Source organism: Rhinichthys klamathensis, unplaced genomic scaffold (genome assembly GCF_029890125.1).
Source record: "Rhinichthys klamathensis goyatoka isolate OS25496 unplaced genomic scaffold, OSU_Roscu_1.1 h1tg000296l_1, whole genome shotgun sequence".
In the NCBI taxonomy this organism is placed as follows: domain Eukaryota; kingdom Metazoa; phylum Chordata; class Actinopteri; order Cypriniformes; family Leuciscidae; genus Rhinichthys; species Rhinichthys klamathensis.
In genome coordinates, this window is record NW_026606815.1 from 642,367 (window position 1) to 658,489 (window position 16,123).

Consider the following 16,123-nt stretch of genomic DNA (forward strand, 5'->3'; position numbering starts at 1 on the left):
GGGCCCCAGAGCTAAGGTCAAAGTCGTCCACCATGATCAACTCAAATGCTACCGCAGCCGTGAGCCCCTGGACAACACCTGGGTCCTGGGCCAATTCCAGAACTGGATGCCTTCTGAGATTCTGCCACCAGCTGTGGACGGGCACCCAGCAGACCGGGGGGACCTCGGCCTGCACAGCCTCTACTCCACTGCCTCGAGTTATGGCCCCAGCGACTCCTGGCCGTCCACTCCACCTGCTACTAATTTTCACATTATCGGGTCTCTTCCATCCACTCCTTCCCATGTGATACTTGACCATGGTGGGGGTGCGGTAGGAGAGCCACAACACCAGTCTCCGCACGAACCTCGGCCCCAACGTCAGCGCCGAGGACCGGTCCGGTATGGGGACTGGGTCACTGAGTGAGTCACCTATGACAGTTCCTATTTGCACTAGAGACTTTACAGTTTACGTTTTTGTCTAGTTCTTTCTATATTTTCTTTTCTACAACAAGCACTTTTTCACGGTTAAAAAAAAGCGGAAAAAAAAGCTGAAGAGCTTTTCAATGCTTTTACATGCTTGCACTTTATTGCACCCGATGTATGTTCTGATTGTTACCAGATTAGTCAGACAGTATTACCTCTGGTCACTGAAGAATAGGAGTTAAAAGGTGATGTACTCTTATGTTTATTAGAGACTATTACATTACTGTTAATTGTTATTTTTCACTCCTGTGTTCACTGTTGAATGAGCTTTAGAACTTTTAACACTGTTTAGACACTTGTTAAATTGGTATATCCTACCTGTTTGGATTTACATATTATTTGGGACACAGCTATCTCTTCACATTTTAGGCCTACAGATATAGAGAATGTGTGTTCAGTATATTTAGATGGAATGGAATTAGTGTTAATTGCCAGTCCATGGTGGGGGTAGTGTTGTGTCTTTAATGTGTTAAAGAATGTGTGAATCTCCCCTATGTCTCCAAACCACGGTTAGGAGACAGAAGCAGGAAAGGTTAACAATACCCTACCCTACATACAGTTAGGGTGATATACATGACTTAAAATGTGATATTGTCTGCACACCTCTTGCGTTTCGTTTGGTCACACACCACAAGGTGTCACTGTGGCCTCAAAGCTTCAGCACTGTCACTCTGAGCTCGATTGCTGATGTCTGAGGTAAAACACGCGCCCCTCATTAGCATACGGACAAAGAAATAAATAAATGTGGAAATAAATAAATGTAGAAATAAATAAATGTGAAAATAAATAAATGTAGACATAAAAACATACATGAATGTGGAAATAAATAAAAGTGGAAATAAATAAATGAATAAATGTATAAATAAATAAATGTGTGAAAAAATACAATTATACATAAATAAGGAAATAAAAGTATAAATACTCATTTATTTGTACTTTTTTACATTTCTTTGTATATTTATTTATGTATTTATTTATGTATTTATTTATTTTTAATTAAGTCAGCTTTGGCATTCCATAGGTATGTGACAAATAAACTTTGAACTTGAACTTATCGTGTCAATTGATTTTGATTAATATGCGCGAGGGAGAGAGAGCAAGACAGCGCTCGTGTTGTTTGAAGACATGAGAGTGCGCGTGCGCGGCCGGGGTGCTCTCTCTGCTCGTTATGCGCCCTGTCAAGCGCAGCAGTCATTCTATTCTACATCACTCACCGATCAAAAAAGGCTTTGGCGGCCGCCAAAAAGCGGACGATCTGACGGGTTTTAGAAGATTAAATACAACCTGAAACTAAAAAACAGACCCGACCTCTATTTGAGAACGGCCTTTATTTACCCAAACCTGCAGCCACACCAGGCGTGTAAAAGAGACAGGCGTCTATTTGGGACTCGGCTATTATTTGAAGTTTTACGGTACATTTTTATTGTTTCTTTTAAAACAATGCCAAATTTTCTCTCTCTTTTTTAGATTTTTACATTATTTTACATAAAGAAAAATGCATGCTGCACATGTTCTTGTGAAATAAAGTATATTTTATATAAAATGCCCATAAGTTTCAAGCATTATTTTTCACCACCATGATCAGGAAGTAACTCTCATAATACAATGAAACGGATAACTATATACAATTATATTACACAAAATCAATGTTTTAAAATGCTTATTGTACTGTACCTTAATGTATCATTATAACATACATATAAAGTATGACGTTCCGTGTGTAATAAAAGCATGCCGTTTCGTGTCTAAGCAAATTACGCTCCAAAACTTTAGATGGCGTTACTCGGTTTAGAACGTAAGCTCCGCCCCTCACTTCCGGTCCTGGCGCTGGTGTTAGAACGTAAGCTCCGCCCCTTACTTCCGGTTCTTGCGCTGGGGTTCTGAAACTGGTGGTGCTGCGGGTCTGCAGCTGGATACTATTGGCTTTATTGGCAGCGCCACCCTTACATGTTACATGAGTCGCCACCGCATCACCACACCCACCAGAATAGGCCTGTATATATAAAATTCTGGCTATATATATATATATATATATATGTTGCCCCCTCATTTAAAGACGAGACCCCCCAAAAATAAAATTCTGGCTACGCCCCTGCTGTAAAGGGCGCATGCGAAGCAGGCCTAAACGAAGCACCGCTAAGGCTGAAGCCATGAGGCCTATAATCCTCTGAAATCTTTTGAGAGGAGAGACATCGCCTACTTTGAATGACATCGCCAAGCGCTGAATACACAGTGACGTCAGCCGCGCTGTCATTGACACAGAGTCCAGATCCATTCCCAGAAAATAAGCTTTCTGACTGGGAGATAGCGAACTCTTGGTCCAATTGACTTTGAGGCCCAGAGCCTCTAAATGGCTTAGTAATAAACCCCTGTGTGTCATAAGTTCCACCTCCGACTGGGCCATAATTAGCCATTCGTCCAAATAGTTCAGTATTCGCATACCCTGTTGTTTCAGGGGGGCGAGCGCTGCGTCCATGCACCTCGTAAATGTACGAGGTGCTAAGGACAGGCCGAACAGAAGGACGATGTACTGGTAAGCCTGACCCTCGAAGGCGAATCTTAAGAAAGGCCTGTGACAGGGGGCTATTTGTATCTGAAAATACACGTCTTTCAGATCCACTGATATAAACCACTCCCTCGGGAGAATTTGCGCGAGAATTTGTCTGGTTGTAATCATTTTGAACGATCGCTTCATGAGAGCTCTGTTCAAAAGCCTGAGATCTAGAATGGGTCTGAGACCGTCATCCTTTTTGGATACCAGGAAGTAACAGCTGTAGAAACCCGACTCGCTCTGGTCTAGTGCGACGGTTTCTATGGCGCCCTTCAAGTACAGTTTCATTATCTCGGCTTGAAACAGATGAGCTACTTTCTGATCTACTGTAGTTTTGACCCGGGCTCGAAAGCGCGGGGGTCGGCGAGCGAACTGCACTGAATAGCCTCGTTTTATAATGTTCAGCACCCAATCTGAAACGCCTGTGATAGCTTCCCATCCTTTTGCACATATAGCTAGGGGTAGAATAGTATCTGGGCTCTGGTCGCTGTAAGCTAGGGACCCGGAGACCTGATAGGGCAGATAAATTGACACTGTACTTGCAGTGTTTATCTGAGGCAGCGCGCTGAGACCAGCAGCGGGTTGATTTACACACCACATTCTGGTCACGTGGGCCAGGGAATGATTTATGTGTGTGTGCGGCACAGAGGGCACAGTGTTTAACAGTAAGCGTGCGTGCTGAGAAGCAGGCACCTTCTTTACACTTAAAACACAATCGGCATGAACCGCCTTTATTGAAACAGGCCCTGAATGAGTGTGTGTCACTGAGTGGGCCGTGCTTATGTGTAGGGGTGAACACTGGGACGTGGGCACATTTCCTAAATTTTAAACACCTTCGGCGAGAGCCGGATAAACAGACATAATGCTCTTTTTGAGATTTATCTGGGTCGCCGTGAAAACGGCGTTTGGGTACAGGCGAGCGGGTTGTGCAACTGGCTCGTTGGCTGTAGAATACACATCTCCAGTCACCGCAGCAACTGTGAGAGCGACACAGTTTCAAAGGCGGTCCGGCCGCAGCGGGACTCGACCTTCGCCGTCTTCCTAGAGTCAGGAAGATTGTGGTGGCACAGGATCCAGCGTAATCTTGGGCCTGGGTCCCCGAGGAGGGGGCGGCCTGCGACAGCCAGCCGAGCTCGCTGACGCTGAGAAGCTGGTGGCGGAGGAGGCGGGGAGGCTGTTTTCCGGGCAGGCGGCTGTTTCCTAGAGCGTCCTGACGCGGAACTCGAGCGTCGAGGGATGAAGTGCCGCATAGCCTGCGACGTCTTCTGGACCTCTGAAAAATGCTCCACAAACCCATCAACAGCTTGTCCGAAAAGCCCGGAAGGAGACACAGGCGCTTCAAGGAAGGAGGCTCTGTCAGCGTCCTTCATATCTGACAGTGTCAGCCACAAATGTCTCTCGACAATGGTGAGGGACGCCATGTTCCTCCCGATGGCCAAGGCGGCGGACTTGGTGGCTCGCAGAGCTAGGTCTGTGGCGCTCCTCAAGTCCGTAAAGCTGTCAGGGTCCTTGCCCGCCTCGTCCAAGGAACAGAGAAGGTTGGCTTGGTAGATCTGCAGCACTGCCATAGTGTGGAGTGCTGAGGCGGCCTGGCCAGCGGTGGTGTAAGCGCGGCTGACGAAGGCGGAAGTAGTTTGGCAGGCTTTAGAAGGCAAGGCGGCCTTAGAATGCCATCTGGCGGAGGGCGGGCAAAGGTGCGTTGCGATCGCTTCCTCGACCGGAGGAATGGAAACATAACCTTTGTCCTTCGCGCCATCCACAACGGAGAGCGTCGAAGAGACAGATGATCGCAGCCTGGCCCAAAAAAGGAGCCTTCCAGGATTTAGACAGCTCCTCGTGCAGCTCGGGGAGAAATGGAGCGGGCCTCGTGGGAGGCGCTGCGCGGCGACCAGGGAGAAAGCAGCCGTCGAGTCTCATCGGGCAGCGACCAATCCAGGCCGAGGTCCTCCACAGCCTTCGTGAGGAGGCGGAGAAGTTCGGCGTCGACGCTGGCTCTAGTCCCACTGGACTCCTGAAGATAAGGGGCGGGGACTAGAACGGAACCCGACCACTCTTCACTCCCCGAGGCGCGAAGAGAACAGCCGTCCTCTTCGTCGTCCCCTTCCGACTCGTCACGGGAGATGGGAGCGGCCGAGGTCCGGCGCTGGCCATCCGTGAGTGAAACGGGGGAAAGCAAGGCATGCGGGGAATCCACGTTGAAGATGGTGTCGCACTCGGGACATCCGCCCTTGGACAGCGCGTGGTCCGCGTGGTCTCGGCCCAAGCAGGAAGCGCACAGGATATGGTGGTCCCCGTTGGCGAGAGGGGCTCTGCACGAGCCACAGGAAATACGAGGCATTTGTAGCAACGCCTTGGCTCTTTTAGACAGAGAAAACTTGAGTGTCGCAGCGGCGAACACGCACGGAGTGAGAAAGGATATAGACGCCGGATAGCACAGCAGGAACGGCGACTGAAGGCGGCGAGAAGACGACCTGCTTCCTCAGAAAACTCGTCCTGATGAAAAGGCTGTTCGACGGCGCAGGCTTCTTCTCCGAGATCCAGCGATGCGAAGGCTTCGCTGAAGAGATGAAAATCAAGGCGCATGGTTTATATAGGAATAAGCCACGCCTATTGCATTATGCACGCCACGCCCTCATTGGTGCTTGCGTCACGAGCAGTCCCTCGATAGGTTGCAGCAGTTGCCGCAGAGCAGCCAATAGGCGCGCGAGCTGCCTCGCCTAGGTCTGCTCACTGCAGCAAATGCGTTTTAAATTAATACAAATTATAAGGATAATTTTTGGCTTCAGTATTCTCGAGAAAATAGGTTTTTCCCGTAGCGTAAGCTAGCTTACGCAACACGAGAATACTCTCGTAAGAGAACTCACAAAGCTAAAATTGTAACGTGACCATGATGAAGATTCGTCTGAGAGTGCCTTCATCGCCAGAGAGGCAAATCAGGATAAGATGACACAACAGGTTGAGTGGTTGATCAACTCTGGAGCCTCAAAGCACATGACATGTTATGAAGAAATTCTCCAAGACTACCAGCAATTTCCAAAAGCACAGTCTGTGAAACTTGGTGATGGCAGAGTGGTTTACGCTCTAGGAGTTGGTAACGTTAAACTGAGAATGACATTAAAAATCAGTGATGTAAAAAATGTCACAATGTTTGATGTGCTGTATTTTCCCAAGTTATCCGGGAATCTCTTCTCAGTGGGAGCTGCTGTTAAAAAAGGAAATACGGTGCAGTTCAAGAAGTCTCGCTGTTACATCCGTAATTAAAATGGAAATCTCAGAGGAATGGGAACACAAAGATCTGATGGATTGTATCAGCTGGATGTAGAGGGAAGTTTGCCCGCCTGTCACTGTGCGTCAAGTGCACTGATAGCAACCAGCTTGTGGCACCAGCGACTGGGTCACACCACAAGTTGAAGGAACTAAAAAAACTGGTGAATGGAGTGGACTTTCCTGAAGAGAAAAAAGTTCTTTTCTGTGAAGCATGTGTGGAAGGCAAGCTGTCTAGGAAGCCACATAAGCCAGTAGGAGAAATCCGTTCCAAACGTAAACTACAGTTGGTTCATAGTGACGTCTGTGGTCCCATGCAGACTGAATCTATAGGTGGATCAAAGTACTTTGTGACTTTTATTGATGATTATTCTAGATGTTGCAAGGTATACTTTATGAAACAGAAGAGTGAAGTTCTTTCCAAATTCAAGGAATTTGAGAAAATATTATCCAATGAGTGCGGACAGAAAATAGCAAGACTAAGAACGGATAATGGTGGGGAATACACATCCAAAGAATTTCAAGAATACTTGAAGGCTCAAGGTATCCACCATGAGACAACTGTACCTCACACACCTCAGCAAAATGGTGTTGCAGAAAGAAAAAAAAATAGGACAATTGAAGCAGCGAGAACCATGCTCTCTCAAAATTAACAAAGTCACACTGGACAGAGGCTGTAGCAACTGCAACTTACATACAGAACAGACTCCCCACATCTGTTCTGAAACAAGTGACGCCCTACCAGAGATGGTGCGACAAACAGCCAAATATGAGTCACATGAAAGTGTTTGGTTGTGTAGCTTATGCACATGTCCCAGACACAGAAAGAAGAAAACTGGACTAGAAGGCTGTGAAACTTCGTTTTGTGCGATATGCCAACAATGCCAAGGGCTATCGCTTGTACGACGAAGAAAAAAGGAGGATTCTTATTTGTCGGGATGTGATCTTCAACGAGTCAGACTTTGACTTGAAACAAGAAGTGGACATTTCTTTTTCGGAGAATGAAGTTGTCATGAAAACTGATGAGAGTACACCAATCGATGCTACTGTGGATGAAACTGCTAGAGAAGGTGGTAGAATCAGAAAACCACTTAAGAGATATGGTTATGATGAGTTTGCCGACCTGGTGACTGTTGACCATTATGCTAGTGTTTGTTGTGTTGCAGAACCAAGCACACTGAAAGAGGCAATGATGAGTCCTAATGCAAAAGAATGGCAGAAGGCGGCTGACTTGGAATATGAATCACTGCTTGAAAATAAGACGTGAGATTTAGTGAAATAACCAAAGGATCGGAAGGCCATAGGATCGAGATGGGTGTTTAAAGTTAAGCATCATAGTAACGGACGAGTGGAGAGATACAAGTGCAGACTTGTCGCTAAGGGTTACTCACAGAAGTCTGGTGCCGACTATGATGAAACTTTTTCACCCGTGGTACGTTTAAGCTCAATTCGTACATCGTTGTCCTTCGCTGTCCAGAATAACATGTGCATCAGATGGATGTGGTAACCGCATTTCTAAATGGACACCTGGATGAGGAGATCTATATGGAGCAACCAGAGGGACACATCAGACCAGCGGAGGAAAATTTAGTGTGCAAGCTGAAGAAGTCAATATATGGACTGAAGCAGTCCCCTCGATGCTGGAGCAAAATTTTCACAGAGTTCATGAAGAACATTGGTTTCAAACAGAGTACATCAGACCCATGTGTGTTTGTGAGATCTCGACAGGAGCTGGAGATATTAGCTGTGTATGTTGATGATCTAATTCTGATCACAGAGTCGATGGAAAGCATGAAAGAGCTGAAACTCGCTCTTAATAAGCGCTACAAGATGAAGGACATGAGAGAACTGTCCTATATCTTGGGAATCTCTGTCATCCAAGACAAAGAAAAAAACTGTGTTCCTTCATCAGAAGCATTACATTGAAGCCATTCTTCAAAAGTATGGTATGCATGATGCAAATCCCGTTGCAACTCCAGCTGATGCAAATGTAAAGCTAAAAAGGAATGATGGTGTCAGCAAGCCTGTGAACTCAAGTACTTACCAGTCTATGGTAGGTAGCCTACTGTATGCTGCGATGGCCACACGACCTGACATAGCACAAGCAGTGAGCGTTGTATTAAAGTTCAATGCAAATCCAAGTGTTTCATATCTGACTGCGGTGAAGAGAATTCTACGGTACTTGAAGGGAACACTGAATCTCGTACTCAAGTATGAGCGGTCAGAGTCTGGAGCTTTGGTCGGTTTCTCAGATGCTGACTGGGCTGGAGACCAGGACGATCGTTGTTCTACAACCGGTAATGTGTTCTTACTGGGTGGAGGAGCTGTGAGTTGGCTCAGCAAGAAACAGTCAACTGTTGCTCTTTCAACAGCAGAGGCTGAGTATGTTGCACTTAGCCAAGCAGCTCAGGAATGTGTCTGGCTTAGACGACTTCTGAGTGATCTTGGAATGGATGCTACTCCTGTGGTGATCCTGGAGGACAACCAATGAATCATTGCAATCGCAAAGAATCCAGTTGATTATTCAAGAACCAAGCACATTGACATTCGTGAATGTGTGCAAAATGGACAAATACAACTACAATATTGTCCCACAGATGAGATGAAGGCAGATATCTTTACCAAGCCGTTGGTGAGACAGAAGTTTGAGTATTTCAGGAGTGAGATTGGACTTTGTTTCATTTAATTCTGTTTAGTCTGATATGAAATGGGCTAGACTGTTAACTATGTTACAGTGTAAAACAATTAACATGGAAAAAGGACTAAGATTTTTTTTTTTGTTAATATAATTTACTAAGAAATGGCTTAGTCCCATTTAAAAATTAAGTGGGAGTGTTGTAATATAGTAATTTGCCAATAGGTGTCACTGTTGTATCTAGTGTGTCACTACAGTTCTGTTATTCATTCTTCTTCGTTGCTTTTCCTTCTCGTTGGATATAATAAAAAGCACGTGAAACTTCAATACAAAGGTACCTCACAAAACTGATTTCAGACAGTCTTCTGAGGCAGCGTAATGGTTTAATGATCTACAACAAAATAGTATGAGCTTTGGTGACAACTAAGCAAATATTTAATTACTACAATGGTAGTTTCTTGCTATAAATTACATAAAAATGGAAAATAGTCAAAAACGTACATTTACACAGAAACTGACCACCAACCTTTCGGACGCCATTTTTATTTTATTAGTTTTAACTGTCACAAAATGGAAAGCACAGGACTGTGGGATAACAAAGGCAGCAAAGGATACATATATGCTGCCTTAAAAAAACGATCAGATGAAGGTATCTCAGGAGACGGAAAGTGAAGCTAACATTAGATTTGGACGTGCCTTGATGCCTTACCTTGGAACGCATCCTCCAAAGGCAGCATTTTTAAGCTTTCGTACGCAGCCTTCGACAATCTACCGGAAATGGTAGACCATTCATGGACTTAGCGGCTATGCTTTGGGAGACCGTTATTCTAATCTCACATACTATTTAGGATGGATAGTATGCACATTGGGATGCAGGGCTAGTTATAGTTTGAGTCTTTTCTTCACCTGAAACAATAATTCAATAAAACATGATGGCATTTAAAGCTACAATATGTTTTGAAGTATGGGTAGTAACTGTAGTTTGAAGTAACTGATTGATAAAGAAATCCATCATTCAAACCATGTCTTTACTCAAATACACTTTGATAAACTAATGGTATCCTTACACAGAGAAAAGTAGCTCTGACTACTGCAGCGGGTGTGGTGAAGGAGTAGCGTGAAGCTTAGCATTATTTGTTGTAAGGTATAACGAGAAAAAAATTATCATGGATCATTCAAAACGGCAAAAACTCAAGTGAATCACCAGCTGTAACCCATAAGAAACCGTTATTTATTTGTCTCTCGGCTCTGATAAGATATTCTAAATCCATGCTCACACCAGTACCTCCAACCACATTCATTGGTAACTAAAACAAACTACTTTCATAAGATGCATGTAGTTGTTAATTTTTTTACCGCTTAAAGGAACACTCCGACTTTTTGGGACTTTAGCTTATTCACCATATCCCCCAAAGTTAGATAAGTCCATACATACCTTTTTCATCTCCGTGCGTGCTGTAACTCTGTCTGACGCACCCACCGATAGCCTAGGTTAGCACAAAGACTGGATGTAAATGGCTCCAGCTAGCATACTAATCCCAATAAGTGACAAAATAACGCAAACATTTTCCTATTTACATGTTGTGATTTGTATAGTCACAGAGTGTACAAATAACAAGGTCATATGAGACACAGCCATCTTTTAACGTATAAATATTGAGAACTATATTCTCAGAAGGCGAAGCACTGCTACTTGGGCGGAGTGATTACCGCAGCACCTGAGACGCACCGTGGTGAGGAGCAGAGAGTTCGTTCAGAGTTGGAGTAATAGAGTCAGCAATTACTAGATAGTAAAAGCATAGTTTACAATCATGGGTGTTCGCTGTATTGTAAAGAGCTGCGACAATAAACAGGGGAGACCATGTAATACCATGATGTTTCATAGAATTCCAACCAAAAACGCTGACCTGATGAATCAATGGCTAAGTTACTTGCTCTGGATATAACGATAAGATACAAACACACCTGAAGAGATCATCAAGGACCATCGTGTTTCAGTACATTTCACTGAGGATGACTATTTTGAAAAAATGGAATTTGCCACACGGACCATGAAACGTGTGCTGAAGGATACGACCATCCAGTCGATAGCACAGACAGGACAAAGTGGATCACCTGCGGCTGCGGTAAGTGTTCCGTTATGTTTTTAGATGACTAGCCTACTGTAACAGTGCCATTAGCCAGATCTAATGTAACGTTAGTGACACTATTATATGAATAGGGTGGTCACTACTATTGCAGTTGTTCCTGGTCTCCATGTATCCCTGAAAAATTGAGGTGTTTTTATCTCAATGCGGCGCGGACGCGCTTGGAAAAAACGACCGCGTCGCACCGCGACCGCGTCGCTTCCATTATGAGCGCGTATACCGCGCGCCTACATTTGAAATAACGAACTTGAGCGCGCAAAAGACGCGATATGTGAGCAGGCCCTTATGTTAGTATTGTTTTGTCACGAACGCGCTCTATCGCCCCAGTAACACATGAGCGGGGCAAAAGGTAAACTCGGGACTGTAGCCTTCACCTTGCTAATGAATACGATTTATTTATTTATTTTTTGAGAAACAGTGACCTTGTCCAGTGACCTTGTCCTCTCCCCTGTTTATTGTCGCAGCTCTTTACAATACAGCGAACACCCATGATTGTAAACTATGCTTTTACTATCTAGTAATTGCTGACTCTATTACTCCAACTCTGAACGAACTCTCTGCTCCTCACCACAGTGCGTCTCAGGTGCTGCGGTAATCACTCCGCCCAAGTAGCAGTGCTTCGCCTTCTGAGAATATAGTTCTCAATATTTATACGGTTAAAAAATGGCTGTGTCTCATATGAACTTGTTATTTGTACACTCTGTGACTATACAAATCACAACATGTGAATAGGAAAATGTTTGCGTTATTTTGTCACTTATTGGGATTAGTATGCTAGCTGGAGCCATTTACATCCAGTCTTTGTGCTAAGTTAGGCTAGCGGTGGGTGCGTCAGACAGAGTTACAGCACGCACGGAGATGAAAAAGGTATGTATGGACTTATCTAACTCTGGGGGATATGGTCCCAAAAAGTCGGAGTGTTCCTTTAAGGGCCAAGAGTTGCGTATCTAAAGATCTCATAGTGTATCTTTAAATAAGCATTGTTCATTTTTTACATAAAATGTCTCAGTGTTAAGATTCAATAAATATTGGATTTGTATGAGGACGAGCATATCAGTCCAAAGAGTGCATATATTATTTAAATATAAATGAATAATATTTGGTTTATTCTGGTAGTAGACTGGCACAATGCTTGTTTTTAACCATTTTTCCAGTTTATGCCAAATCTAGCACAAAACAAACAGGAAAATTCAAATCATTTCAATTTATTATTGTACTCTATTAGAAAATACAACACAATACAATGCATAATTCAAAATACAGGGAAAACGCCTATGATAAATCAATATGGAAATTCCTTCATATTAACAACATTGGACACTACTTTTTTGAGTCTGTATTAACTGGGTAGAGTACTAAAAATACATTTGACATACTGCAAATATATAATGAGTTGTATAGTAGTTTTTTTATTCTAAACATAGTTAAAGAAAGTTTTACCATCAGGAAAGAGAATGAAAAGAAGTCACTTGACTGGCTGGTCAGGCTGCTTTAGAGAGTCATCTGAACCAGAGGCCACAGGCTTTCAGGCAGATGGACCGGGTTATTGCATGGGCAAATTGTTTCAACACCGATGATGAGTGACCACATAACACTCTACAGCTGCCTGAATGTGTTTATATCAAAGATGTCACATTTCTTTGTTGCTGAGTGCTAAGACCATAATTCTGCTCCTTAGAAGAAAACAGACCCGAGCATCAAACACTGCCATTGTTTTCAGCTAATAATAATAATAATAATAATAATAACTTTATTTTATATAGCGCTTTTAAAAGTTAATTCTCAGAGCGCTTTACATAAGCACAATTAAGAAAACACATAAAAGAGGCAATAATACAAGCAAAGTGTTGACAAAATGAAGCAAAGTGTAAAAAAAAAAAAAAAAAAAAAAAAAAAAAAAAAAAAAGAGAACCATAAGATACACCTCATTAACAACCACCAATATCACCTTTATCCAAATGCTTCCGTAAAATAATGAGTTTTAAGGGATGATTTGAACCTTTTCAAAGATGGAGCACATCTTATTTTAGGGGGCAAGGAGTTCCATAACTTTGGGGCAACTGAAGCGAACGCCCTATCACCCATTGTTTTTTTGTTCGTTACCGGGACAACTAAGAGACCTGCATCAGCCGAGCGGAGATTACGTGTTGGAGTATAGGGCACTAAAAGCTCGACGAGATATTGCGGAGCGAGTCCATTCAATGCCTTATATGTCAACATAAGAATTTTAAAATCAACACGAAATTTAACAGGTAACCAATGCAAGGTCTCTAAAATAGGTTTTATGTGATCCCTTTGTCTTGTCCTGGTCAGAATACGTGCGGCAGAGTTTTGTACCCACTGAAGTTTGTTCAGAATAGTTTTTGATGCTCCTGCTAGCAAGGCATTGCAATAGTCAATTCTAGAAAAAACCAGAGTGTTAATTAATTTTTCTGCTACAGGGAAAGACAGCATGGGCCGTAATCTGGATATGTTTCTAAGATGAAAAAAGGAAACTTTGACAGTATTACGTACGTGAAGATCAAATGCAAGATTAGGATCGAAAATTACTCCCAAGTTTTTTAATTTAGATTGGAACTGAATTACCAAGCCATCCACATGTAACGATACAGGTTGTACTCTGCGTAAATGGTGAGGCGAACCAATAAGCATCACCTCAGTCTTGTCGCTATTTAAACATAAAAAGTTTGCAGACATCCAATTTTTAATAACTGTGATACAGTTAGAAAGATGTGATACGGCCACATTTACATCAGATTTTGAGTGAACATATATCTGGGTGTCGTCCGCATAAAAATGAAAATCAAGATCCAGAGACCTCAAAAGCTGGCCAAGAGGAAAAATATATAGAGTGAAAAGTAAGGGACCCAAAATTGAACCCTGAGGAACACCAAATTTTACCATGCCAACGTCAGATCTACAGCCACCTAGCACAACGAATTGTTTGCGATCTAAGAAATAAGACTTAAACCAACTCAAAGCAGTGTCAGATACACCAAAGACAGACTCTAAGCGCAAGAGTAAGATGCTATGATCAATAGTATCAAAAGCAGCGCTGAGATCAAGCAGGATCAGTATTGATAAGCATCCTGCATCGGAAGCCATCAGTAAGTCATTTGTAACTTTGACTAATGCTGTCTCAGTGCTATGCTTTTTACGAAAGCCAGATTGAAGAGACTCGAAGAGGTCATTTACTGACAAATGGGCAAGCAATTGTGAAGCAACAATACGTTCTAAGATTTTAGCAATAAAAGGGAGACTAGAGATGGGACGAAAATTTGCCAGATTCTCAAAGTCACTGTTATTTGTTTTTGGAACAGGGGTTACAGCAGCAATTTTAAGTGCAGATGGCATAACACCGTAAAGTAGAGAGTCATTTACAATACTTAATACAGCCGGACACAAACAAGAAAAGCATGACTGAAACAACCCAGCTGGTATGGGATCCACACCTGTAGTGACAGCCTTCATTTTTAAAACCACATCACACAGGGATTGAGAATCTAGCATGGAGAATTCTGAAAGACAAACACCAGAAAACTCCATGATGCTTGATTTTGGGGTAACAGTTGTACTAGTAGTAGTAATCTGATCTCTTATCCCCTCGATCTTATTGCCAAAAAACACTAGAAACTTGTTGCATAATTGAACAGAAGGAGGGACGTTGATGATGTTATTTCTGTTCAAAAGATTGTTGATAGAATTAAACAGTTTTCTAGGGTTATCTTGATTACTTGCGATAATCTGGGAGAAATGATCAGATCTTCTCGATGCAATTCCAGTTCTATATTCACCCAAACTATCTTTCCATGCCAGATAATACACAGTTAGACCAGTAGAGCGCCATCTGCGCTCCAAATTGCGACACTGAGTTTTCATTGCGCGCAGATCATCATTGTACCACGGGGCAGATCGTTTAAAAGATACAGCACGTGACATCAGAGGAGCAAAAGTGTCCAGGCCAGATGAAAGAATTGTATTCAACCAGTTTACTTTATCATCCAATGCATCAGATGGTAGAATACAACTAATAGCAGGGTCAATAAAGTCAGAGAAGTCAGCGGGTGCGATAGAGCTCCACTTACGGTAGTGAATGATACGGCTAGTAGTTGTAAGTGAATGAGGTAGCTCCAGATTGAAAAGAATGGCTAAGTGATCGGATAGCCCGAAATCAGATACAGACAACCCAGACACAAGAGTACTATTTTGAATCACAAGATCCAACATGTGGCCTTTGTTGTGTGTAGGACAATCCACGACTTGATGTAACTCAAAACACTCTAACAAAGATGCAAAGTCTCTAGTTGATGCAATGTCTTTTTTGTCCATGTGTATATTAAAATCACCAAGAATTAAAATTTTCTGAAATTTTAAAACCAACACAGACAGTAGTTCAGCAAAATCAGATGTAAATTCTTTGTTACCTTTGGGAGGCCTGTACACAGTCACAATGACCGTAGATGATGAGGCAGAAACACTTAAGGCAAGGCATTCAAATGAGGTAAACGAAGGGATATCCACAGAACACAGTCCTAGAGGCTGTTTAAACAGCACAATGATACCACCTCCTCTACCAGTTGAACGCGGAAGATCGCATAATCCATATCCCTCAGGAGTCAGTTCATTAAAGAGTAAACCATCGGACTCTTTATGCCAGGTTTCTGTTAGGCATACGAGATCCCAGTTTTGGTCCATAATTAGATCACATACAGTCAAGGCTTTGTTATTAATCGAGCGCACGTTTATCAGTGCAGATTCCAGCAATCGTGCCGGAGCAGCCGAGGCTGGTGTAGTCTCCTCACGGAAGACTGCCAAATTATTAAAATTTGCCCCCGTTGGTCTCCATGGCGATTTCAGCGATTTACGCGGGGCAGTCGGATAAAAAACATTATTTAGGGACGAACCTAGGTAACCACACCGTGATGATCGATGCAGGTAATGTTTTGGGCGAAGTATTCCATAGGTAGTGCAAAGTGCGCGTGGTTCAGTTCCCAGAGCATGTTTCCCATTTAGGTTCAGCAGCTGGCGAGAAGTGTACCTTATGGCCATTGTAGAGGAGTCCAT